The 24,749-nt window shown below is 45.5% G+C and overlaps 1 protein-coding gene across 1 annotated transcript in view; it reads left to right on the forward strand.

Annotated features, from left to right (window-relative positions):
• Positions 1–24,749, forward strand: part of PRKCH (protein kinase C eta) — a 167,097-nt gene that overhangs the window by 114,004 nt on the left and 28,344 nt on the right. The window lies entirely within an intron of this gene.

Consider the following 24,749-nt stretch of genomic DNA (forward strand, 5'->3'; position numbering starts at 1 on the left):
GAGGGTAGGGATAGGATACAGAGGGACCTAGACAAATTAGAGGATTGGGCCAAAAGAAACCTGATGAGGTTCAACAAGGACAAGTGCAGAGTCCTGCACTTAGGACAGAAGAATCCCATTCACTGTTACAGACTAGGGACCGAATGGCTAGGAAGCAGTTCTTCAGAAAAGGACCTAGGGGTTACAGTGGATGAGAAGCTGGATATGAGTCAACAGTGTGCCCTTATGAGGAGAGGCTGAGGGAACTGGGAATGTTTAGTCTGCAGAAGAGAAGAATGAGGGGGGATTTGATAGCTGCTTTCAACTACCTGAAAGGGGGTTCCAAAGAGGATGGATCTAGACTGTTCTCAGTGATACCTGATGACAGAACAAGGAGTAATGGTGTCAAGTTGCAGTGGGGGAGGTTTAGGTTGGATATTAGGAAAAACTTTTTCACTAGGAGGGTAGTGAAGCACTGGAATGGGTTACCCACGGAGGTGGTGGAATTTCCTTCCTTAGGAGTTTTTAAGGTCAGGCTTGACAAAGCCCTGTCTGGGATGATTTAGTTGGGAATTGGTCCTGCTTTGAGCAGGGGGTTGGACTAGATGACCTCGTGAGGTCCCTTCCAACCCTGATATTCTATGATTCTATGAAATAAATACTAAATGGTATTAGAATTATTATTATTTGTCGGACACTTTACATTCTTGAATTAACTAATGAATAGCCAACATTTTTATGAGTTGCAGAACAAGAATTTCAGGGTGAGGTGTAGAATTGTTCCTACAGAATTTTCTTCTCTCACAAGTGTTCTAGGCAGTATCTTCATCACTAGTAGTAACTATAATACTTGCTATAGGGACCAATTGTGACTTGGACTCCATGCTTATGCAGGTGAGCGGGAACCCCACTGTTACCTAGGCGTGTGGCAATTCTCTAAAAAGGGCCATGTTTTTGGAGCTTAATGTACCCACCTTATACACACCTACATCATAAATCATTTGAAAACATATTTTAAGTTTGTTTTGATGAGGTATGATGTGGAGCTGTCAAGTGGTGCCATAAGACTGTAGGTGAAGTGAAACAATGGTACCCAAAATGAGAATGCATCATTTTTTTGCATGGTTCCAGAAACACTGCAATATGACTATGACTGCCATTTTAACTGATTAAGTTAATTTCAACAACTTGATGTGGTGTCTGTTTGTCAAAGCTACCAGACAACAATGTATTAGAGCATTTTTATTGATTTTGCATGGTCAAGTATTATTTTTCCCCAAAAATGTTTAAGCCGTTTAGCATGTGGCAAAAATGCAGTATACTAACATGAAAAGTTTTCACACATCATATTGTTAATTGTCAAAAGATTTCGCACGTGAGTATAATAATTTTCTATATTTTCAGTTGAAGTTTGCTGACCAGATCAGTCTCTCACTGCACATGGTGCACCAGTAGCATTAGATTGAGTGCCCACAGTTTGTACTGCATAGTAGGTAGGCATAAATGTACATGAATTCCTAATGTAATACTTCCCCATTTATAAGCTTTTGTACATACAATGTAGCATCTAGTCTGCCTGGTAGAAGGTTTTAATTTGTAATTGCATATGCATGTGCTATTAGCCTTTGAAATAGTCTAGAAACTAGCTTTTTTAAATTCAGTGACACTTATGCACAGCTCAGTATTAGTGTTAGGGGTGACAATACCCAGTTTTACATTATGAGTATGCAAAAGCTACGAGAGAAAGAAGTGGCCTAATGAAGATAAACTCCACAAACAAGTCCTTGCCTCTGCATTGCAAAGAAGAAGTTACAGCCCTTGCCAACCATGTCATCAATAGTATGACAAACCCATTTGACCCAGAATCACATCCAGAGGTGCTTATCAACATATCTACTGGACTGCATGTAACATCAGATGTAGAAGAGTCTCTGCTGAAAAAACAGATGATGTTGGTGAAGAACAAATGGAGAGATTTGTGAGAGGTGTGCTTGATTTTGAAGGGACTAGTCAAGATATCTGGCATCAAACCATTTGCTGACATGACCAAGAAGACCAACTTTAAGTCTGGCAAGGGAGGGACAATCCCAGCAGTTATCAGTCCAGAAATTTGTTTTCTACAGAGCCCTGTCCTTCGCAAAATGCAGAGATAGTGTTTCAATGGCAACTGTTCTTAGTCACCCAAAAGGACCTTTGCCTATGTCCTTCTTCCATGCTGATGGAACAATGAAAAAAACAGACAATGCTGAATTATGGCATCAGCTGGAAGTTTAAACAGAATCCATGAGCTAACAGCAGGCAACAAAGAAACCGCAATGTACATCAGAGGTGCCATGGCTGTCATACAATGGATGTCTGGAGACAATTTCCACACATTCAATTAATTGGCTGCTGAGTACTTGAGACAGGTCCTATAAGGATTTGACAAAGCTAATTCTTTAATCGAAGTCTTTGACAGATATGAGAACAGTAACGCCGTGAAAACTGCAGAAGGACAGCACTGGACAGGATCTAAGGTTGGATGTAAGAAATACCAGGTGAGTGGTGGACACTCTGTGCCTCCAAGGAAGACTTTTCTAAATGTGCCATCCAACATGTAGTCACTTGTAAAACTCCTCTGTGAATATATGGTTCAAAATCATCATAGAATATCAGGATTGGAAGGGACCTCAGGAGGTCATCTAGTCCAACCCCCTGCTCAAAGCAGGACCAATCCCCAGACAGATTTTTACCCCAGTTCCCTAAATGACCGTGGCAAGGATTGAACTCACAACCCTGGGTTTAGCAGGCCAATGCTCAAACCACTGAGCTATCCCTCCCCCCCCAAATGCACCCGTGTGTAGAAGCACACCCAACACAAACACTCCCTCTTGCAGGAAGCTTTTCCAATGGCTGGTAGAGGTGTTGAAGAAGCCAAAGACGTGTACAGTACTCAAGAGCAAGTGGACACAAGGATCTTCAGCATGCTGTATGTGCCAATATGGCTTTTGGGTCTCTTGGTGTCAAAGGAACCGTAGTAATTAGGTCACCTGATATAGATGTTTTGGTCCTTGCTGTTCACTGCTTTCCAAAAATGGAATGCACAGATAATGTGGATTGAAACAGGCACCATTACCAGCATAACTGACAAGTGTCACTTCATACCTGTGCATGCAACTTATGATGCACTCACTCCTGATTTCTCCAACATACTTCCTGCTGTATGTGCATTAGCGGGATGTGACTTTGTGTCATCTCTACTTGATACTGGGCGGGGGGGAGGGAGCGGGGAATCTGTGTTTAATGTTATCAAAACAAAGGGTGCTAACTGGTTCAGAGATCTTGCCAAATTGGGAGAGAGTGACAGACAAGCCACAATCTTTGCAGCAAAGTAGTTGGTAGTAGTGTTGTATGACCAGAGTGAGAAAGAAAAGGAGACCCACACAGACCTCAGCTGCTTGTGCTTCAGTCTAGCCATCAAAAAGGACAAGTCACTGGCCAAACTCCCACCGTGTGAGGACAGTTTTGAAGAGCATGACAAAAGAGCATCTTGGCAAACAAAGATTTGGATTTCTTCACACATAGGTAAACTAGATATTGGATCACCATTGCAACCGGGATGGAAAAATGTATTAGTCAAGAGCCCAATGGCATCTGAGCTTCTACAAAACCTTATTTGTGCCTGTATTAGTAGGGTTCGCTGCACAATCAACTATGTCTGTAGTCAGAAGAATCTTCCATGCACAGAACTGTGTACATGCCAAGGCAATGAAGACTGTGGTTACCAGGGGCAGCTCTATGTATTTTGCCGCCCCAAGCACGGCAGTCAGGCAGCCTTCGGCGGCATGCCTGCGGGAGGTCCGCTGGTAATGCGGATTCGGTGGCATGCCTGCGGGAGGTCCGCTGGTCCCGCACCTTTGGCGTACCCGCCGCCGAATTGCCGCCAAAACCGCGGGACTGGCGGACCTCCCGCAGGCATGCCGCCAAAGACAGCCTGACTGATGCCCTCACGGCGAGTGGCAGGCCGCCCCCCATGGCTTGCCGCCCCAGGCACGCACTTGGTGCGCTGGTGCCTGGAGCTGCCCCTGGTGGTTACACTCAACAGAGATCTTAATGCTGAACAAGATGTTGACTAGAAATGTCACCAGCGCTATTACATTTCACTGATACTTGTACACATTTATTATTAGATTGTGTTTTACCCTTTAGATTGTTATGGTGCTTCGAGGTCACAAAGAAATCCAACGTTGTGTCTTGAAATAATACACAGAGTCAGTAAACTAAGAGAAACGAAAGCAAATATTTCAAAGTGGTCATTTTGACGTGTTGATGGTGTTATTGTTTGTCCCTGTTTCTATGGTAACAACACCACTAGACATCTCCACATCATACCTCATCTTAAATTAGACATAATAAGCTTTTGAATAATGTATGATGTGCATGTATGTAGAGAGGGTACATGAAGTTGACCACAGTGGTGGGTGTGTACCGCTCACCTAATCCCTGCAGTGGGCAGGGCAGGTGGGTAGAGAATAGGTAAAGCCTTGGTTCCATCCCATAATACACCAGCCAGGTGCAGCTGAATTGATTCAGGGAGTGTCATGACTTGCTGCTGGTACAGACCAGAATTCAAATTGCTAAACCACTACCCCAGCTACAGAGCAAATGGAGAAGCATGCCTCATAGGCGTGTCACAATACCTGCTGGGATAATGCAGTTTACACACCATCACCCCTTGCTTGGAGCTGTGCCTAAAGGCACAGTCTAGTCCATAAGTTGCATTACCTGATCCTTATCCCACTGATGCCAGTGGCAAAAGTGTTTGACTACAATAGGAGCCGACCTCAGAAACTAATAACAGAGTTATTCAGAGTCTAATTTCAGATTTATGAAGTACATCCAACGTTATAATATCTCCAGAAACCACAGAAACACTTATTCCAAATTCTGAACAGGCCTCATTGGAATCAATTGTTTATATCCATATCAGAGGCATAAATTATAAATAGCTAGAGCTGTTTCATAAGTCAATCTCTCTCTCTCTCTCTCTCTCTGAACAGCTTAGAAATCGCAAAGAAGTACTCCTGAATCAGGAAAATGACTTCCACCTAGGAAGTGTTTTCCTGCAGCTAAATCCCACTTCCAGGCATCCTGCCATCGCAAAACTCATCCAAGAATTTTAACATTCAATATGAGTTGCTAAAGCAATGGGAGAAGGTGGTACTGTGAGGTGTCCAGACTCACTGGATACATGCCATCTCAGTCAGAGAAGCCTTGCCAAAATGGCCATGGCTTTTTTGTATTTTGCAGAGTAATTGAAATTTGGGCCGGGGGTAGGAGGGAGAAATGCAGTGTGAGATAGGACTTTGGAATGCAACAGTCAGGAATTAAATCACATGCAAGTTTGTGGGAAAAGGGAACTTTGAAAACAGAAATCATTAATCCAAACTCTCTTCTGTAAATATGCCTGTATGTATACAGGAAAGCTGCAGGGCATTTCATTTACAGACTCCAATGCACACAGGTTCTAGCACGTTGGAAGCAGTGGCTGAGCTGATGTGTGGCACGTAGCATACAGGCTTTTTTCTCCATATGAATCCGGTTTGGTCTCTTGAGATAGTTTCCTAAGCGAGAAAATAGAACAGAGGTTTGTCATATGTCCTGACTTAATTCTGGCAAAAGGGTTTGAATTTGGTGTATTTTATATTTCAAAACACACCAAGTTAATGAAATTTGAAGAATGTGTAAATTTGTATCTATGTTATAGCACTTTAGCACAACCCACAATCATAGACTCATAGAAATGTAGGGCTGGAAGGGACCTGGAGAGGTCATCTAGTTCATCCCTCTGTGCTCAGGCAGGACCAAGTAAACCTAGACCATCCCTGACAGGGTGTCTAACCCAGAGGTTTTCAAACTGTGGGGTGTGCCCCTCTTGCGGGGCCTGGAGGAATGCTGCAGGGGTGCGTTGTGCAAGGTATTTTTTACTTTTTAAAAATTGTTATTACTAAGGCCCTACTTAATTTGTGATATTGTGGAAATTACAGATCCTGCAATATTAGGCTCCCACTGCAATTTTGTCAGCTGCCTGGGGCTGACAGTGGGCGCCCCGGCCGCCAACCGCCCCGCCGAAAAATTGCGGTGGAAGCCTGATATTGTGGGATCCGCAATGTCACAATTTAAGTAAGGTCTTAAGTATGAGTAAACATTTTGCAACTTATTTAATCAGATGGACTTTTTTGGCTGATACAAGGCTGCTGATGCAGTACACAGGAGTGTGTTACAATGTATTTAATTATAAGCCGACGATCATTTCTATAGCTACAACTACCTTTCCCGCCTTCCGGTTTAGTATGTCATATCCTGTTGTTACAGCAAGCAGTTGTGCAGTGTTTATTCCGCTGGTGAGTTTGATGTTTTTTCATATAATTATGTGGTCAAAAATGGATGGGTACGTATTGCTAAAAGATGGTAATGTTCTGAAACAAAAGGCAGAAGCCGAAACTACTAAAGTTGATATAGAGGAAAAATCTGTAAAAACAAAAAATATGATGAAGCCTTTTTGGATTTTGGTTTCACTTCCTTTGCAGTTAACAGAGAAATTAGGCCATAATTAAGATGCCATTTTTAGAAACAAAACATGGCGATTCGATAGGAGAGAACAGACTTTTTTTTTTAACAAATCTACAAGAAATTAACAAACAAAAAACCGCAATGAAAAATGTGGTATCCACCGTTGCAAGTGCTTTAAATGCATCATATCAAGTCGTGTACCATATTGCCAAGAATAAAAAGCCTTGTATAACTGGAGAAAAGCTGATTCTCCCAGCAGCAATTGACATTTGCAGGATGATGCTTGGTGACAGCACGGCAGAGAAGTTTTAAAATGATTCCGCTGTCAGCCAACACTGTCAGTCACCAAATCTCTGACATGTCAGAAAATATCAAGGCACAGCTGATCTCTCAATTGCAATCCAGTTTATTTGCAATCCCGTTGGATGAAGCAACATATATATATATATATATCAAAAGAAGCTCATTTAATTGCTTACATTCGGTACTCTCATGAAACATCAATATTGGAAGATTTTTTGTTCTGTAAGCCAATTAAGATGCGTGCAACTGGATCTGAACTGTTTAACGTTTTAAACGACTTCCTAATTTCTCACGCGTTGAAGTGGGAAGCCTGCATCCGAATCTGCATGGATGGACCCCTTCTATATCTGGAGGTAGGGCAGGCTTGAAAGTCAAAGTTTTTGAAACTGCTCCACATATATCATGGACTCATTGTACAAAACACCGCAAAGCCCTTGCAACTCGAAACATGGATCGGGAGCTTGCTGAGGTTCTGAGATCTGCTATTAAAATCATGAACTTTATCAAGATGCAGCCCACAAGGGCACATCTCTTTGCAATGCTTTGTGGAGAAATGGGAGCGGCGCACAATGCTTTGTTGTTTCAGATGGAAGTCAGGTGACCAGGACCAGCTCCAGGGTTTTGGCCGCCCCAAGCAGCCACAAAAAAAAAAAAAAAAGCCGCAGATCGCGATTGCAATTCGGCAGGAGGTCCTTCGCTCCGAGCGGGAGTGAGGGACCGTCCGCTGAATTGCCGCCGAATAGCTGGACGTGCCGCCCCTCTCCCGAGCGGCCGCCCCAAGCACCTGCTTGCCAGGCTGGTGCCTGGAGCCGGCCCTGCAGGTGACTATCCGGGGAAAAGTGTTGCAAAGCGTTTATAAACTGAGAAACGAAGTTCGACTTTTTCTAGTGGATTTGAATTTCAGCAACTGTGACTCATGAGTGGAAGCTCTCCATATTGTGGCCCCTACTCCCTTTGGATCTATGGAAGTTGTTCCACCTGACCATGCAAACTGCTGGCTAACCTGAAGGCCCAGTGAAGGGGAAAGTTCTTTTCTTTTATAAAGATTGTGCAGAAAGCTTTCGTAGCTCCTCCCCACTTACAGAGGTAGAGCATCTCCCATCACAACCACCTTCAAGGGCCCTGAAGGGTAGCATTCCCTTGGCCAGATGGGATTTCTTCTAAAGTTTGTCTATGTGAATGTCGGCCAGATGCAGCCTTTCGAGTGACATAGTCCCTGCTGGACCAGGGAGCAAGGAACAGAGTCCAAATTGCACTGAGCTGTGAGTAGACCATGAGGCTAACCCTAAACTGAGCATGCTTTGGGACAATAGGGATGTCAGGTGGAACTCTTGGAGACCAAACAGCAAACCTGGCAGACTCTCACCTTGTACAGGGGTCAAACACACACCTCCAGGTTTTGGCATATCTAGGTCATTCTACTGTTTTCCATATTTGACCAAGGAAAGGATTTTGCTGTTAGTTCTTTACTTCTTATGTACCAAAATGCCAGAACCCCTCCCACTACTCCCACTGTTATTTCTAACGTAGAAAAAATGTTCCAAACCTTTGCTTTGTTTTTGTCTTCCCTGGGAAGGCACCTCAGACCCTGGTCTGCTGTTACATGGTTCAAGTCCTGCTCCTCCTGCTGCTTACTGATGTCTGTGGGAAATGCATAATTTCAGTCTGGCCATCCCTCAGTGGGATTTATTTGAAGAGAGAGGTGAGCTTGTCTGCTCTTGAAATAGACCCATCTGGATGTCTAGAATGCTGTACTCTCCTCTTATGGCTGTTTTGATACCTCTGTCTGGTGTCCTACCTCCTGCCATACAGCCTCTTTTCTTGGGAACCACAAGTGGTTTGAGTCTCCTCCTCTCCTCAGAACAAACATTCTTTCTCTTCGGTATAAAAGTGTCAGCAGCTGTCACCAAGTAAAGAGCTACGTGCCACTAAAGTTGCAGTGCTGGCATGGAGGAGCTCCCTGCAGAAGATGTGGCACAGGCTATGTGGCAGCTTCTCTAAACCCGTCATCACTACCTCTCTGGCTGTGTCCTCTACGGGCGGTTTTTCACAAGGAGCCTCTAATAATTATTATTATAATGTGTGGGTGATTTTCTTTTTCTTCTTCTTCACAACTCCCAGGGCTTGCGTGTGCAACATTTTATTTGGACTGAGGCTGCCACAAGAATGTGATCCCTTTCTTCCTCGGCGGGAAATTGCAACTGAGTGTTTTGCACAAGTGCTCTCAAGCTAGTAACGTGTAGCAAGCTGACTTTTGAACAACTGGCATCCAGAATGATTAGAAAGATTGTGATTGAATGCTGTGTGATGATATAAACCTGTCCTGCCAGATGCTGAGCTACTTCTGATAAATTGTGTTAAAGTGCTAAAATATAGATACAAATTTACACATTCTTCAAATTTCATTAACTTAGTGTGTTTTGAAATATAAAATACACCAAATTCAAACCCTTTTGCCAGAATTAAGTCAGGACACATGACAAACCTCTGTTCTATTTTCTCGCTTAGGAAACTACCTCAAGATAAAAGCTGACCATCCTCTATACTTACTGAAGTCATAGAATTGAGAGTGCTGATCATCTCCGAGCAGAAACTCGGTACATTTGCAGGATCTGGCCCTGAATGTGAAATTTTGATAGGAAAAAACAGCTAATAGAAGCAAAAGACACCGGAGTCTGGGATTTTCAAAGGCATTTTAAGTAGTTTGGTGCCCAAATCCCCTTGGAAGTCTGGATTTGAGGCTCAGATCCTCAGAGTTATGTAGGTGCCTATCTCCTATTGGAATTAGCCGCATAATAACTTTAAGGGTCTGAGTGGCTAACTAGGTTCCTTGGAAAAATCCTACCCCCAATACACCACAATATATACACCTAGGGGTATCACGTGATTATAGATCACATAGTAATGCTGTGAGGCGTCTTGGGGGCAGGAACTGTCTTTTTGTTCAGTGTTTGTGCTGCACCCACCATGATGGGGCCCTGAGCCATAACTAGGGCTCCTAGATAATAAATAGCTGTTTGTGCTTAATAAAGGTGTCAGTTGGCATAGGGCCCAATTCTTTACTCTTACTCCCCCGGAGTAGTACCCTGCTCTGAAAATAGACCCACTGATTTCAGTGGGACTGCTGTAAACAAATACAGAATTAAAGCAATGTCCTGGAGGCTTTTTCTATAGGGATTTTTCAATCCAGTAGGTTCGGGGTTGTCCATACCTTCCGTAACACATTTTTTTGGTGATTTTTTCAAGACCTGCCTACCTCCTTTTAACACTTGAAAAAAACACACACAATTATGGACCCACCTATCCCCTAATGGATTACATAATTTATAAATAGCCCCTTCTTCCTGTAGCCAGAGAAGCCTTTAAGCACGCGCGCTGTCTCTCTCTCTCTCTCTCTCTCTCTCTCTCTGTGCACATCCATTTTTTCAGTGACTTTCACTTCATTTCCCTGCCATGTAGAGGTCACATGGAGCTTTTTCTGAGCAAGCTACCTTAAAAGTTTGTTTAAACTGCTGAGGTTTGGGAATTCCTATCAGCTGGATAAAAAAAACCTCAAGACCTGCCTTAGCCTCCTTCCTTATTCTGTCCTTGTAGATGCAACTGATGAAGTGGGTTCTAGCCCACAAAAGTTTATGCCCAAATAAATTTGTTAGTCTCTAAGGTTCCACAAGGACTCCTCGTTGTTTTTGCTGATACAGACTAACACGGCTGCTACTCTGAAACCTGTCCTTGTAGAGGTACCTCAGACATGCAAGAGCAGCAAACTCTTATCTGGTGAGTAAATACTGTGAGGTTGTAGTGATGGTTTATGTTTAGGGCAAACTTAGTAACACATGCCCGTAGGGATTATGTTCTCACTGTAATAGGGTCACTGCCTCGCCCCCCTTGTAGTGGAAGTCATTAACCCATTTAAGTCAGCCTGGAAACAACCAACAATCCACACACACACTCACTCACTCACTCACTCTTTCTCTCTCTCTCTCTCTCTCTCTAACAGCTCAGGCTGTTTTCCTCCTGGGAGGCAATTAATCTTTCACACACTCCCCTTTTTATCAAGATCAGACTAAAACAAATAGCTGAGCAATAAAGATTCCTCTCTTGGCAGGGCAGTCACATGATTCCAGTCCTCTCTTGCATGAGGGGAAGGGAGGTAAATTGCTCCTCTCCTGTCTGGAGTGAAGCGCCAGTCTCCTCCTACAGGAGCACCTACATCCCAGCGAACGCCCAACTTTCTGTGGTGCTGCTGCTCCTGAGTCATGTCTCTTGGCTCAGTCTTTGAGGTGCCACAGCTGTCAGCCCTTCTCTGCAGGTTTTACCCCCTGGGGCAGTGTTTACAGATTGAGTTTTTCCTCTCCGCCCTAGGAAGGGGCTTAACCCCTCCATGGTTCCTCTGACGATGGTGTATGCAGGCCGGTGCAAGGAAGTTTCGCGCCCCAGGCGAAACTTCCACCTTGTTCCCATCCCCCCAGCCCTGCCGCAGCTCCCCGCCCCCCCTCCACCCTCAGGCGCCCCCCGCCCTGAGGTACCCCCCCCCCCCCCCCCCCGCGGCAGCTTCCTCCCCCCCGGCCCGGGGATCCGTGCGGCAGCTCTGACCCAGGGGAACCCCTGGGCTGCCTGCCGGTGGTTCAGACTCCCTCTCCCTCCCAGCGCAGCAGCCGCTGTTTTAAAAAAAAAAAAAAAAAAAATTGGGAGCGCCACTTTTTGGCGCCCCCAAATCCTGGCGCCCTAGGCAACCGCCTAGTTGGCCTAAATGGTAGCACCGGCCCTGGGTGTATGTTCATGCAGCCCATACCACTCAAATTGGCTGCCGATCTGGGTTAAGGGTGGTAGAAAAATAATCACAAGAGAATATAGCATTCATGTGAGGGCAGGTTTTTGCCAGCCTTTCTCCCCTTGAGTAGTACCTCAGCCCAGAAACAGCCCCACTCAATGTGATGAGAAAACAGTGCCAAGTAAGGCACAACTCAGCGCGAGAAAGAGTGGCAGTCTGGTAAGGAGAAAGGCATGAGTGCAGGGGTGGTCAATCTGTGTCTCTGGAGCCACATGAGGCTCTTCAGAAGTTAATATCCGGCTCCTTGTATAGGCACAGGCTCCAGGGCTGGAGCTACAGGCGCCAACTTTCTAATGTGCTGGGGGGTGCTCACTGCTCAACCCCTGGCTCTGCCACAGGCCCTGCCCCCACTCCACCGTTCCCGCCCCCTCCCCTGAGCCTGCCGTGCCCTCGCTCCTCCCTCTCCCCCCCACCCCGAGCCTCCTGCACACCGAGAAACAGCTGATCGGGAGGTGCGGGGAGGGAGGCGGAGGCGCTGATCGGTGGGGCTGCCGGTGGGCGGAAGGCGCTGGGAGCAGGGCCGGGGGGGAGCTGATAGGGGGCTGCTGATGTATTACTGTGGCTCTTTGGCAGTGTACATTGGTAAATAATGGCTCCTTCTCAGGCTCAGGTTGGCCACCCCTGCATGAGTGGGTGAGGAAAGAAGCTGACTTAAATTCCCAGAGAGCCGCTTCCCCACCCAAAGTGTGGCTCAGAGCAACTTATGAAATTTTATTGTTTGAGATATTTAAATGCCTATCTTAAAAATCCTCCCAGCAGGAAGCCCCTATTTACACTACATGCAATGCTTCCAGCTCTACAAAGGAAGTTTACCATAGGTGCAGAAAGGGCTTGGGAATTGAGTCATGTAATATTTTATTTACAGAGCAATGCATAGATGTGTGGTGCTTTATAAACACCACATGAGGCACAGTCATTGCGCCAAACAGCATGCAAGCTAGCACAGACAGGATGAAACACAACTGACAGGTGTAGGTAAGGAAAGTGTGTGGCAACACCATTGGAGAGGAGACCAGAACATGAAGGATTAATGACAGCCATGACCATATATCTGAAAACTACCTTATTAAAAAAGAGGCCTGCTGGTGTGTGAGCAGCTGGCCAGAGCCAATTTTGTATCTTAACATTTTCTTTAAAGGTGAAGAAATTAAACCAGCAGCTGCTTGGTTCTCTATTTAGTTTTTCCACCTATATCAGTCAGTACCGTTGCCAGTGAAATGCCAGGAAGAGCTGCAGCTACCATGGTGCAACTAAGGACAGAAAGAAGCTATCCTTCGCTGCGTGTTTCAGTAGCAAGTCACTGGTGGCCAGGTGCCAATTTTAGCTTTCTGTCTTGTAAAGATGCAATATGGCCTCTGCAGTGTTCAACCTTTAGAGCACTTTGCTTTGAGATAGAAAGTTTAAATTAAAAGTGCTGGGCAAGGCAACCTATCACGCATTGCAGGGGCCTCTGACTATGGCATGTGGATGATGGCGTATGTGGGAGCACTTCTACACAAGCAACAGAGCCAGGCCGCTCTTCCAAACATCCTACAAAAGTGTCAGTTACGCACGTCATTGTCCAGGCTGAATTGCCCTGTGAACCCGTTTGGGTTGCTGCACAGGAGATAAACTCTGTTACTGTGTATTTCTTTGTTGAATGTTTTCTAGTTGGAGTAAATTCACCCATGATCTAATTTGCCGCCAAAATGTGAGGGATAGCAAATGCTCAGTTGGGAGGGATAGAACCAACTTCAGAATGATTTGATTAGAGCAGCCCAGCTGTCACGGGACATGACTGCTTTGGAGTGCCCCTTTTGGCTAAGTGTGGCATTCCAGGCACTCCCTGCCTCAGGAAGCCAGTAACTCCGCTTTGGGTCCTCTTGATACCCTCAATAATACCCTACTTGGTGCTGGTTTCATATAAAACCTTGTACAAAATAGTCCATAACAAAAGTCCCAAATAAACAAAAAGTTCTTCTGTCCTTTGGGGTTCCTCTGAAGCTCACTCTCTAAGCTCCGTAACCCTTAGGGTTACCTCTGTCTGTGTGCTTCTCCTTATGGCAGGAGCCCCCTGCCCTCCTCTTGGAGCTGGGTTATTCTCCTCCTCCTTAAACCAGGAATCCCCAGCTGTCCTGCTGGAGCTGGGTTGTAGTTTAGCTGGCTATAGGACATTAGGAAGCGTCTCCTTGAGCTGGTCCCACTTAGTCCTCAGGCTTATAAGGGTTGGCAGCCGCCTTCTGCTGGTGTCTGCTGTGATATATACTAGTCCCCCGCTCCCAGCTCATTCCCAATCAGTTGAGTGAGAGGGGGGCTTTGCCTCTCTGCAATGCTCCTGGCCCTGGGCCCCTAAAGATAAAGTGACAGGATTTCCTCCCATGCACCACTCATTTCCACGACTCTCTCCTCTCTATCCATATGCCCTTTCAAACCCTTAAAGGGCCATGCCATGTGGCAGGGAGGGCTGATCATTAGGCACTACTGCCTATAAGGGACCGACTATCCCATCACAGGAGGATTCGGGGGTAACAAAGGGCTATTTGGTACTAATGGTTGTGAAGTCCTAGACACACTCAGTGAAAGTGCACTGGCCCAAAATGTGTAGGACAAAATGATGCACTTGTCTCCATTACATTGCTATCATGTAACTGGGTGATATAGTTGCCTCAGGCAAGGTGTGGGGCTGGGAGGGAAAGAGAGGATCTCTGTTTTAAGATTAGATCCAATGTGGGAAAAGTTTGAGAGCCAATTGTGATGTGAAATATGGTTGATTCTGCTTGTGAGCAGAGGCATGGGCTTCATAAAAGTGTGTGTGTGTGTTGTATGTCCAAAATGCAGAGACAGGAACATAGTACCATCCTATTCTTTCCTCTTGACACGTGCTCCTTGCCCTTAATAATTCAGATAATTCATTAGCTTATGTGGTGGAATGAATGACCTCCAGAATATATTGGTGCCAACCCTTGAATATACTGTTCAATTTGGTTACTTGTTACTGACTGTAATCAGGCGTGGACTCGCTCCTGCGGCGCCTCCTGCTGGTCGTACCGGGAATTAGCTCACCAGCCTCTGGAGCGCCCTCTGCAGGCCGGTGATCCACCTGTCATTGGCCCCCGTGTCCCTCCCGGACCCTGGTGCCCTTGGCTTAGGTGCTGCCCCCCTGGCAGTACCCCACTTTCTCTGGGTCTCCCCACCCAGGGGAACCCCCACCTCCTATCCCAATGTCGCCTCAGTTATGGCTACTGCCAGTCACCACCTAGCCCCCGCGCCCTGGAGCAGACTGCAGTCTATCAGCCAATCATCACCGGCAACAAGGGGTTTGGACTGGCTGCCTTTACCCACCCTCAGGTTGCCCCTCTGCAACCCCAATACCTATATGGACCTGGGACCAGGCCCTGCAGCCTGGGGAGTTGCTGGCCTAGGGCTTCCCAGCCCTCCAAGGCCTTTCCCCAGCCCTGCCTTACTCTAGGTCCCCGGTGAGCTCCCTGCAGCCAGGCCTGTCTCTCTCTCCTGTCAGAGGGAGACTGCTCGGCCCTGGCTACCCTGGCCGCCTTATAAGGCTGAGTGGCTCAGTTTGGGGTGTGGCCCCAGCTGCAGCCACTTCCCCAATCAGCTGGGGTTTTGCCCCTTTACACAGCCCCAGCCCTCTGCAGGGCTTTTCCAACCCCTTCAGGGCTGGAGCGGGCATTCACCCCGCTACAGGGACAATATCTATGCATACAGAACTTAAGAGCCGCTCAGTTTCCATTGTACATAAACACAGCAATGCGACGGGAGAATGATGGAAAAAATAGGACTTCTGAGTGTTGTGCATTAAACTTTAATCAGGACATGAGTGAAATACAATGCACTTTAGAGCTCACCTGGTTTATTATACCTAAACAATCATAGATCAGAAGTGCTTTGAAAAATCTTGTTTTAAGATGGATTCAAACCTCAGATTATAATAGGAAATGTTAATGGTTATGCAATTCTATACTGTGCAAATAGGGGAGGGTTGAGGGTAGAATACGTAATCTCAGATTTTGACAGGTGTTTTCTAGTCACCCATCCAGCAAAGATTTCTTTCCTTCTTGCCTGTTGTTTCTTAGATTAAAAGAAGCTTAAATAAAACATTTTTGGAGTGAAGAAAAGTGACTCACAATACAAACACCTGACTGCACGTCCTCAACGAGGGCTATATGGAAGAAGGATTCCTCTGAAACTTAGGTCTTCCTTGGTTTTAAATAGTCTAGTCTGAGAACAGTAGACCCTCAGTTCCAAACTGGTGAAGAATGAGTGATAGACCTTCACAGTTAACCTCTGTTAATCGAAAAGGTCTAGTTCTAGGGGGGAAAATGTGAACCTAGTAGAACCATGCAATTATTGACTCAGGATGAGCTGACAGGCAGGCGCATGTTACTCATGGATGGTGCCTTCAAAATCCCCATCTTCACTGCATACCACAGTTAATCACCAATCCCCAGTATTGTCTTATAGGCCCCATCTGCTGTTCCTATTACTAGAGGGACAAATCATGATCCGTGTAAAGACATACATTCCCCATACACCACCCTCTCCTCATTGAGTCCTGCTTCAAGACCCACCTCCACTACAATTCCTACAAACGGAAGGGAGGGTCAGCCAAGACAGCTTTGTTTTATTGAATGAGTCACCTATTTATTATACATATTTAATCTATTTCTAAAACAGCCAGTTGTTCAAACCACCTTTGCCACGTAACCTGTCCCCTTGGTGCCAACTCCCACATCACTGCTTTGCTTCATAGGTGTGGCATTTAGAATCAAGGCTCTTCAGGACTGGCATCTCTTTTGGGTGTGTCTGTGTGGCATTTTTGGGCAAGCAGAGTGAAATCTGCCTCGAGTGTGGAGGGCTGATGCAAAGCAAGTTGCCCAGCTACGTGCGGGCTGCCTAAGCAGCAGGGCAGGCGTTCCTATAGTTGTAGGATGGGCTGCACAGTAGCCCAGCGTCCTGGCACTGCGGTGGGTGGGGTGAATTTCATCTCACTTTGTTCCACCCATAGAAAGCCAGGATACTTGCACCTTGCGTGGGGATGGAGTGAATCACCGTTAATGAGTGAATAGCAATAATAATCTATGTTAAAGGGAAGCTAAAACGTTGGACAATATCCCATCTGCTAGGTTCTGACAAATATTTCTCCATTTGAGTTCACTAATGGATTTTAAGCGATTTCTGTGGCAAGAGAGAGCTCAGAGGAGACAGGAAGATTTTTTTTGTTTAGCCACAGCTTCCACAGAGTCTTAGAAAAGAGAGTACCAATAATGCCGATGCTGGTCTTGGCTTTTATTGTAACTGGATCTGAAGACAGGTTCCCCCAGTAAATATTTTAAAATATTTGTATGTCTACACAGCAGCAGCGAGTCTCAACGGACTCAGGCTTGCGCGGCATGGCTAGAAATAGCAGTGGAGACAGTCAGGCTGGGTCTGGAGCCCAGCTTGGAAACCCAACGAAGGGAGAAGGTCTCCAAGCCTGGACTCCCCCCCCCACCAAGCTCGAATGTCTACACTGCTAGTTTTAGCCTCACAGCACAAGCCCTACAAGCCTGAATCAGTTAACCCAAGCTCTGAAAATTGCTACTGGGGAGGGGATTGGTTGTTTTGTTTTGCTGTATAGACATACCACAAGTGCATTATGCCCCCAGTGCGTTGCTCTGTAGCCAGCGAGAATGTATCCTAGAGACTGTGCTTCCTAATGTAAACAGAAGCTATACACAAAGGGGAGGGAGGATTTTCAGAAATACTGAGTGTTTAGCCTGACACTGCACCTATTGAAGTAGGTAGTAAAGTCCCATTGGCTTCAGTGGAAACAGGCCAAAATTGAGTATGTTTGAAAGTCCCACCCAGAATATTTCATAATTTACCATCCACTTTCCTGCTGCTGTATAGAAAGGGGTAATAGAGGAAGTGCTACCAAACAGCCTGAAGCCTTGAGAGCTTGCAGTGTTGTTGTAGCTGTGTTGGTCCTAGGATGTTAGAGAGAATAGGTTGGGTGAGGTAATATCTTTTATTGGACCAACTTCTGTTGAAAGAGACAAGCTTTTGAGCTTACACAGCTTTTCTTTAGCTCTGAGGAAGGTCTGAAGAAGAGCTCTGTGTAGCTCGAATACTTGTCTCTTTCATCAACAGATGTTGGTCCAATAAAAGGTATTACCTCACCCACTTTGTCTCTCTGAAGTCTTTATAGGTATATCAAAGCCTCAGTAATGTTTGGGTTTTCTTGTTTAAAGACCTGATCCAAGCCCACCAGGGTCAATGGAAGTCTTTGCACTGATTTGAGTGGGCTGGGGAAGTGAGGACTGCAGGTGTATATTCTATGGGTGTGGAGAGACCTGTTTGTTTGGCCAGACATTTAGGTTCAGTTCAGGATTTCCTCCTTCCCCACAAAACCCTATTAGTCATTACAAATATTGGTACAGGTTAGTTTGCTGTCCCGGCTATTCCCAGCAGTAATCAGCACACATGATCCAGATCAACTCTGCCAACTGTTTTCTGCTTCTTCCAGAAATGAAATATTCCTTCTGTTACTCTGGGCCTGGGGAAGGTAGATTTCACAGGCAGTTGTGTGATTAGTCATCAGGCAGCAGAAAGAGTTGCTTTGACTTGAGCCATCCTCTAGTTTCAAAATGACAGGCTCAGGCAAAAAGGGGCCATTTCTCTCTCCCTCGGTGCAATCAGAATCCTTTTCAATAAACCAGCTCTAATTCTACCAGGACAGAGCTCTGGCTGGGCCTTTTAGCAGATACTAACTACTAGGTGGGCTGTGGATTGATATTGGACAACTGGTTATAACTGGGCTTGATCATTAATCATTCATCTTGTCAGGTAATTCATCCACCTCATCACTCCCAGATGTACAGCTGGCACAAGTGCTGTTTCATTTTAATTATCCAGGATTCAGTGTGGGTCTATTTCAGTCACAGTGACCTACCCAGCTAATGCTTTGTAATCTCTCTCCCTCTTTCTCTCTTGGCACCATCAGTCATGAATCTTCATCTTACTGGTACATTAATGGCTGACGCTTACTGTGCACCTACTATGAAGATTTCAGGCAGGAGGATGGAGGGTTTTTTTGGGTTTTTTTTTAATCATTTTGGCAAGCATAAAATAGAAGCACTGTTAGGTAAATGGCATTGCCTGGGCCAGCAAATTCCAGGTCAAGGCTGTCAGTCCAATGGCTCAGGACCCAGACAGGATGTGTACAGCATACATACCATGAACTTGAAATAATGACTTTTTTCCGTCACTTTCCTCCGCACAGTAAATGAGCGAATGTTTTCATTGGAATTCTGGGAAATGCCTCAAGTGGACCTCTTTTCTTTCTGTTTCCTGAGGAGACTGCCATGAAAAAGTGCAGCAAGTAAATGTGTGCTAAAGTGCTATATATGTACGTAAGGGTGGATTGCACCATCGTTGGGGTTACCCTAAGGTAGCAATCTCTAGCAGCATCTGTGCTTCAGCAGTAATGTTTTTCTGCTGCCCAATTTCATAAACCAGAGTAGTTCAGTTCTTTTAAGGCCACTTTTTGAAACTGTCATTATACCATCTAATAGCCGCCATTGGTATAATAAGGGTGCAGGTTTTATTGATGGACTTGATCCTGAAAGGTGTAGGACACCCACCGCTCCCCATTGGTTCTGCACCTCTCAGGGCCAGTAGTATCAAGGAAGCTTTGTGATTATATACTGTGATGTGCCAGGTTTTTAGTCAGTGGCTGTATTTTCTATCCTACCCACTCAAATTTAATTGGGAGCTGAATCAGGCCCCATTTGGCTCAGTAAAAATTAAGCCGTGTTAGAAATAGTTACCTTCCCTAGGAAGCTCTTCTGAGCAATTAGACTGTCCAAAAGGGGCTGAGGTGGGGAAGCAGAGATTTAAAATGAATGCAGAGAGGTCTCAGAAGCAGGAAAAGTCTGATCAGTGTTTGCATCCCTTCATGTATTATACCTGCAGTCAGCCTCTTGGGCATTGCGTCTTTGTAAACACCATCCTGGGAAGCCAAGCCTTCTGGGTCTTACAAGTGCTGTTGTGTAGTTATATTGCAGGTGTAACACACAGTTACAGATACAAGGCAGCAGTATCAAGTGATGTGAGGGCAAAACTGAGAGCCAGGAGCTCCTATGTTCTAGTCCAAGATCTGTTAAAAAGTGAATGGCATTGGCATGGCCTGGACAAACCGCTTGCAAAAACTTCTCTGTGTGCTCAAAGTGCTAGTTGGCTTTAAGATGACGTGGAATAACAATATTTCTATATGTGAAGATACTGTTTCATATAGCTCAACAGATGTAGCAGGAACTAATTCTAACAAAGCCCTGGCTGGGATGATTTAGTGGGGGATTGGTCCTGCTTTGAGCAGGGGGTGGGACTAGATACCTCCTGAGGTCCCTTCCAACCCTGATAGTCTATGATTCTAAAGCTAATCGCATTCAGTGCACTAGTGACCTGAAACAGAATTTGCTCCTACACTACAGGGGCTTTTAACAGCCACTTGGAAACTAGATCGAGCATTTCACTCATCCAACAAACAGAACATTTATCTAGAAAACTGGGGGTTGGTGAACTAATGTTTTGCAAACTGAAAGCTTTATTTTGATGCTTCATTTTCAAATATCAGGAGGACTGTGCACATACCTACAATATCATTTGTTTCATATTTTAAATAAGGGAAAGTAGCAGAGAAGGCTGAAGTTAAATCTTGACGAGGTTTTGGGATCATGTTCTGAAAGCAGAGCTATAAAACAATTCCAACCTTCTAAACTTGGGCCAGGCAAGAATACTATGGCCAGATATGGGTACTGGATTTCTTTAGCTAATCACCCGAATGTGTCACCTTCAGTATTCCATTTGTCTCTGCGCCAAAAAGAAAGTGTTCCTTCTCTGAGCTCTGTGTACCCCATATGTACTGTTTATCACTACAGAATTTGTCTGGCTCTGCTGATTTTCCCTTTAAAGTTCCACAACAGTAGGTTTAGAGCAAGCATCCAAAGCTGAAAGATAGTGATAATTCTGTCTTTTATTTTACAGACCTGAAACTTTCAAGCTGTTTTTCTCATGTTAAAAACAGTTGGATCTATTTCTCATCTCCATTTTGTGGCTTCCTTTTTCAAAAACCAATACCCTGGTTTTCCATTTGTGATTTCAATCTCTCGCTAAACCTACTGATGTGGTAACATTGACAAAAAGAACAGCAGTTCAGACTGGTTTTTCTATCTGCGTTCCAGCGTAAGAGATGCAGAAGTCTTCCTTAGACACCATTTGCTACTGTTTGCTGATGCTTACTCAGCTTTACTGGTGCTCTGGAAATTTGCAAAGCATTCTCATGATGCAGTGGGATAGGTAATTCCTGGTTATAAAAATATGCATGGCCACGTGCATGCCTTATTATTGGAAAAAATCTGGAAGAGATGAGATTTTCCTCTCAAAAAAATTATTACTCAATAATGACTTCTCCATGATTTCAAGTTATGGGTTTGCAAATACCATTAGTAAAATACCATAGGGCAGGGGTGAAAGTAACTTAAAGGACTTACCAGTACGCCGGAGTCCTGAGTGGGGGCGTGGCCTCAACCAGAAGAGGCGTGGCCTCAACCGGAAGAGGCGGGGCCTTTCAAGATTTAAAGGCCCTGGGGCTCCAGCTGTGGCTGGGAGCCCCAGGGCCTTTAAATCACCCCAGAGCTACCAGCTGCAGAGGTGGCTGAGAGCTCAGGGGCAAATTAAAGGGCCCGGGGCTCTGGCCGCCGGAGAGCTCCGGGCCCTTTAAATTACCGCGGGAGCCCAGCTGCCAGAGCTCCGTCGGGGATTTAAAGGGCCTGGGGCTCCCCGCAGGGACCGGAGCACCGGGCCTTTAAATCACCGCTGCGGAAGCCGGTCCAGTCCGGCACGGCGTACTGGCTCTTGCCGGTATGCCAGACCGGACCAGACCGGCTTACTTTCATCTCTGCCATAGGGTAAAAGATCACTTGAGGCCTGATCCAAAGCCCAAGGGAGTTTTTCCATTGATCTCAGTGGGCTTTGGCTCAAGCCCTTTGACGTGTCACAGGGGGAGACAAAATGAGGTCTCAGTACAAATATTGGGCCAAATTCTGCTACCCCTCTTCAAGTGGAATGCAAATAGCCCCTGTGACCACTTTCAGAGTAAAGTACTGCTCAGTGGGAGCAAAGGTAGCAATAATGCAGTTACCACCTTTTGAACTATCCAACTTCACCCAGACTGACCGGCATGCACTCATATAAGGCATGTGCCTGCTCCCATTGAAGTCAATGGCAAAATTCCCAATAGTGCAGAGGAAGCCAAAATGTGCAAATATTGCAGAGAGGACCAGGCAAGTTGCACATTTTTTTCTGGAAAAATTTTGATCTTTAAAATGCCAACATAGCAAATCCACATGTTGTGATGCAAGAGGCTAGAACAGCTCCCTTTTTGTCACGTCTTCCGTGCCTAAAATAAAGGACGCGTTTAACTGACACACTGTAACTACATGTAGAGACAAATGCTTCATTCCTTAGTATGCACGAAGTCCTCAACTCCAGTGGGAGTTTGCCTGCGAAAGGATTGCATCAAAACTGCATAATGACCTTTGAAAATATCCCTCCCTTTATTGCTGCATGACACTACTAAAAATGTTGACTGGAAAATGCAAGCATTAAGGGAATCTGAGGTAGATTTGGGCTTTGTGAGTGGGTTACTTTCCAATTTCATCAGCTTCCTGGAGTTCTTGCTGCTGAACTGAAGAGCGCCCTGTAAATCTTTAGAATCCTGTCCGTTTTTTTTTTAATGTGACCTCATTGGTTCACTTGGCATAAAGAACAGTAGGGCCAGTGAATGCAAAGCAGCAAGTATACAGATTAATACCATTGACATCACTTGAGAAAACCACTGACTGCGGATAGGGTCAGTGAAGAGTGAAATAAACCCTTTTTGGCACGTCCTATATTGGGAGCCAAACTTGGAGCATCTTGTGACCAAGCAAGGCTCAATTAATACCCCATTCTGGGCTACATGAAATAATAAAATGTGAGCTTTAGATTTCACATCACTTAAAAAGATGCCAGTAGGCGCAAATGTCCACCTTGTCGCAGTGTGGGACAGACATTAACAGGATTAATATGCAAGCCTGAGAAAGCCCACAGGCTGGAGCCTTGCCTTGGTGTAGTTAAAACTGTACTTGCTTCCAGAACATGAGCAGGCAGCAGCTGGTTTAAATTTAATGGGAATTACATAAACAGATTCCTTTGGGGGGACACAGTGAGTTTGCACCTGCAAATGCTCCTTTCATACTGGTGCTCTAATGATCATATTGTATCTCCCAGTTAACAGGGAGCCCAGGGCTGCTGTAGCTCGTTGGATGGGAGGCAGTGGAGATTCTAGACATGGCTTCCAGGCAGAACAGGCCCCGGTGTTGCAGCTCCACTATAAAACCTGAAGCTTGCTTAAACCTCGCAGCCTCTGAGAGGGACTAAAGCCTTCAAGGACTGTGGCTGTACCTGGTTTCTCCCTCCCTCTCTCACGTATCTATCTTGCCAGAACCTAAGTAGAGAGTTTCCATTCAAGCTGTTTCCAAGAAACGTAGTAAATAGTGAATCTACAACCATTTGGATTTTATTTGGGGCATCTCCAAGGCATTCACCTATTCATCAAAATGCCTTGCCCACCTGCATATTTGTAGTGGCCCCCAAGCCAGTCTTGCCTAGAACCAACAAGGATTTTACTGGATATAAAGAATAATCTGCTGTTTTAACCACTTTCCTGCAAATTTCTGGTGAACAGGGCTTGCCTTTATGCTTGGAGATGTTTCCTGATGTGCCAGTAGCGCATGGCAGAATTCCAGGAGCTCTAACTGTAAACCACTCTTTAAGCCACACTGTAAGGTTGTCATGACCCAACACACGTAATATGTCTCTCTGTGTCCTCCTAATCCCTTCCAGGGTTGGTTTTGTCCCAAGGCTTTATGACCATTTTTCATTTTAAAAAGAAAAACTCTGCTACTTGTTCACATCCCATCCAGAGCAAATGCTGCAATGTAACTCAGGAGATCAGGGTTCATTCCTGGCTCTGGTGACCTTGGGCAAGTGACTTAATCTTTCTGCACCACCGTTCCCCGTCAGCCAAGTAGGGATGATAATTTTTCCTTTCTCCCACTCTCTTGTCTATTTGTAAGCTCTTTGGGGCAGGACCTGACTCTTACTAACACGGTTGCCTAGCACAGCGAGGCCAGTTGCTCCACTGTAATAGAGATAATAAGAAACTCTATGGTCACCCAATGCTAGTTTAAGAGATGTTTCCTGTGGTGGTTCTGGTTATAGGACGTCTGAGACAGAGTGGGATAACTGGCCTTCTCATTTTCAGGGCACCATAGTAGAGAAGAACGGTGGCCCAGTGGTTAGAATGCTAGCCAGGGACCTGGGTTCTAGTCCCATCTCTGACATAGACTTCCTGTGCCAGAACGTTTGGGTTGTACCACACCAGGAAGGCACTGGCTTATCTGACAGAATGCTTTGCAAGCAGAATATGTTCGAGAGGCCAAGTCACATATCTTTTCCCCAAAATCCAGGAAGGGGAAACACAGCCCATTCCTATCATGTACACAGGCGTCCTGCTGTTGATGTTAACATCACTGGGGCGGCTCTCTGACAGTGGTTGCTTCCCCCCATCTGCGAGTGTGCACAGGATAAGCTTGACAGCTGACGGGGCCAGATGCCAAGAGCTGGAGCATATTTTTAGGAAAGCATTGTCTGGGTCTGCAGATGGCTCCAGTGCTATCTGGCCAGGCTCCTGACTGCACTTATGACTGTGGAATATTCCCTGGGGCCATCTCAAGGTCAAGCTGCTGACAAGCTTCCTACACTGCTTGATCGTCTAGAATCTGTTTCTTGAACTTAGCTTAAACTATGGGCTTCCATACCGATAGATGGGTAGGTGGTGTACTGGAAAGTGCATCTTTCCTATTCTATCGGGTGCAGCCGCTGGACATTTTGACAGTAACATGGGGACGGGACAAGAAAACATAAATAATAAGATTCTTGGCAGCAAATCCTCCTCTTGGATACACTAGTGCAACCTCACTGAAATAAGTGCAACGAAGAACAT

This window comes from Emys orbicularis, chromosome 4 (genome assembly GCF_028017835.1).
Source record: "Emys orbicularis isolate rEmyOrb1 chromosome 4, rEmyOrb1.hap1, whole genome shotgun sequence".
Taxonomy (NCBI): Eukaryota; Metazoa; Chordata; order Testudines; family Emydidae; genus Emys; species Emys orbicularis.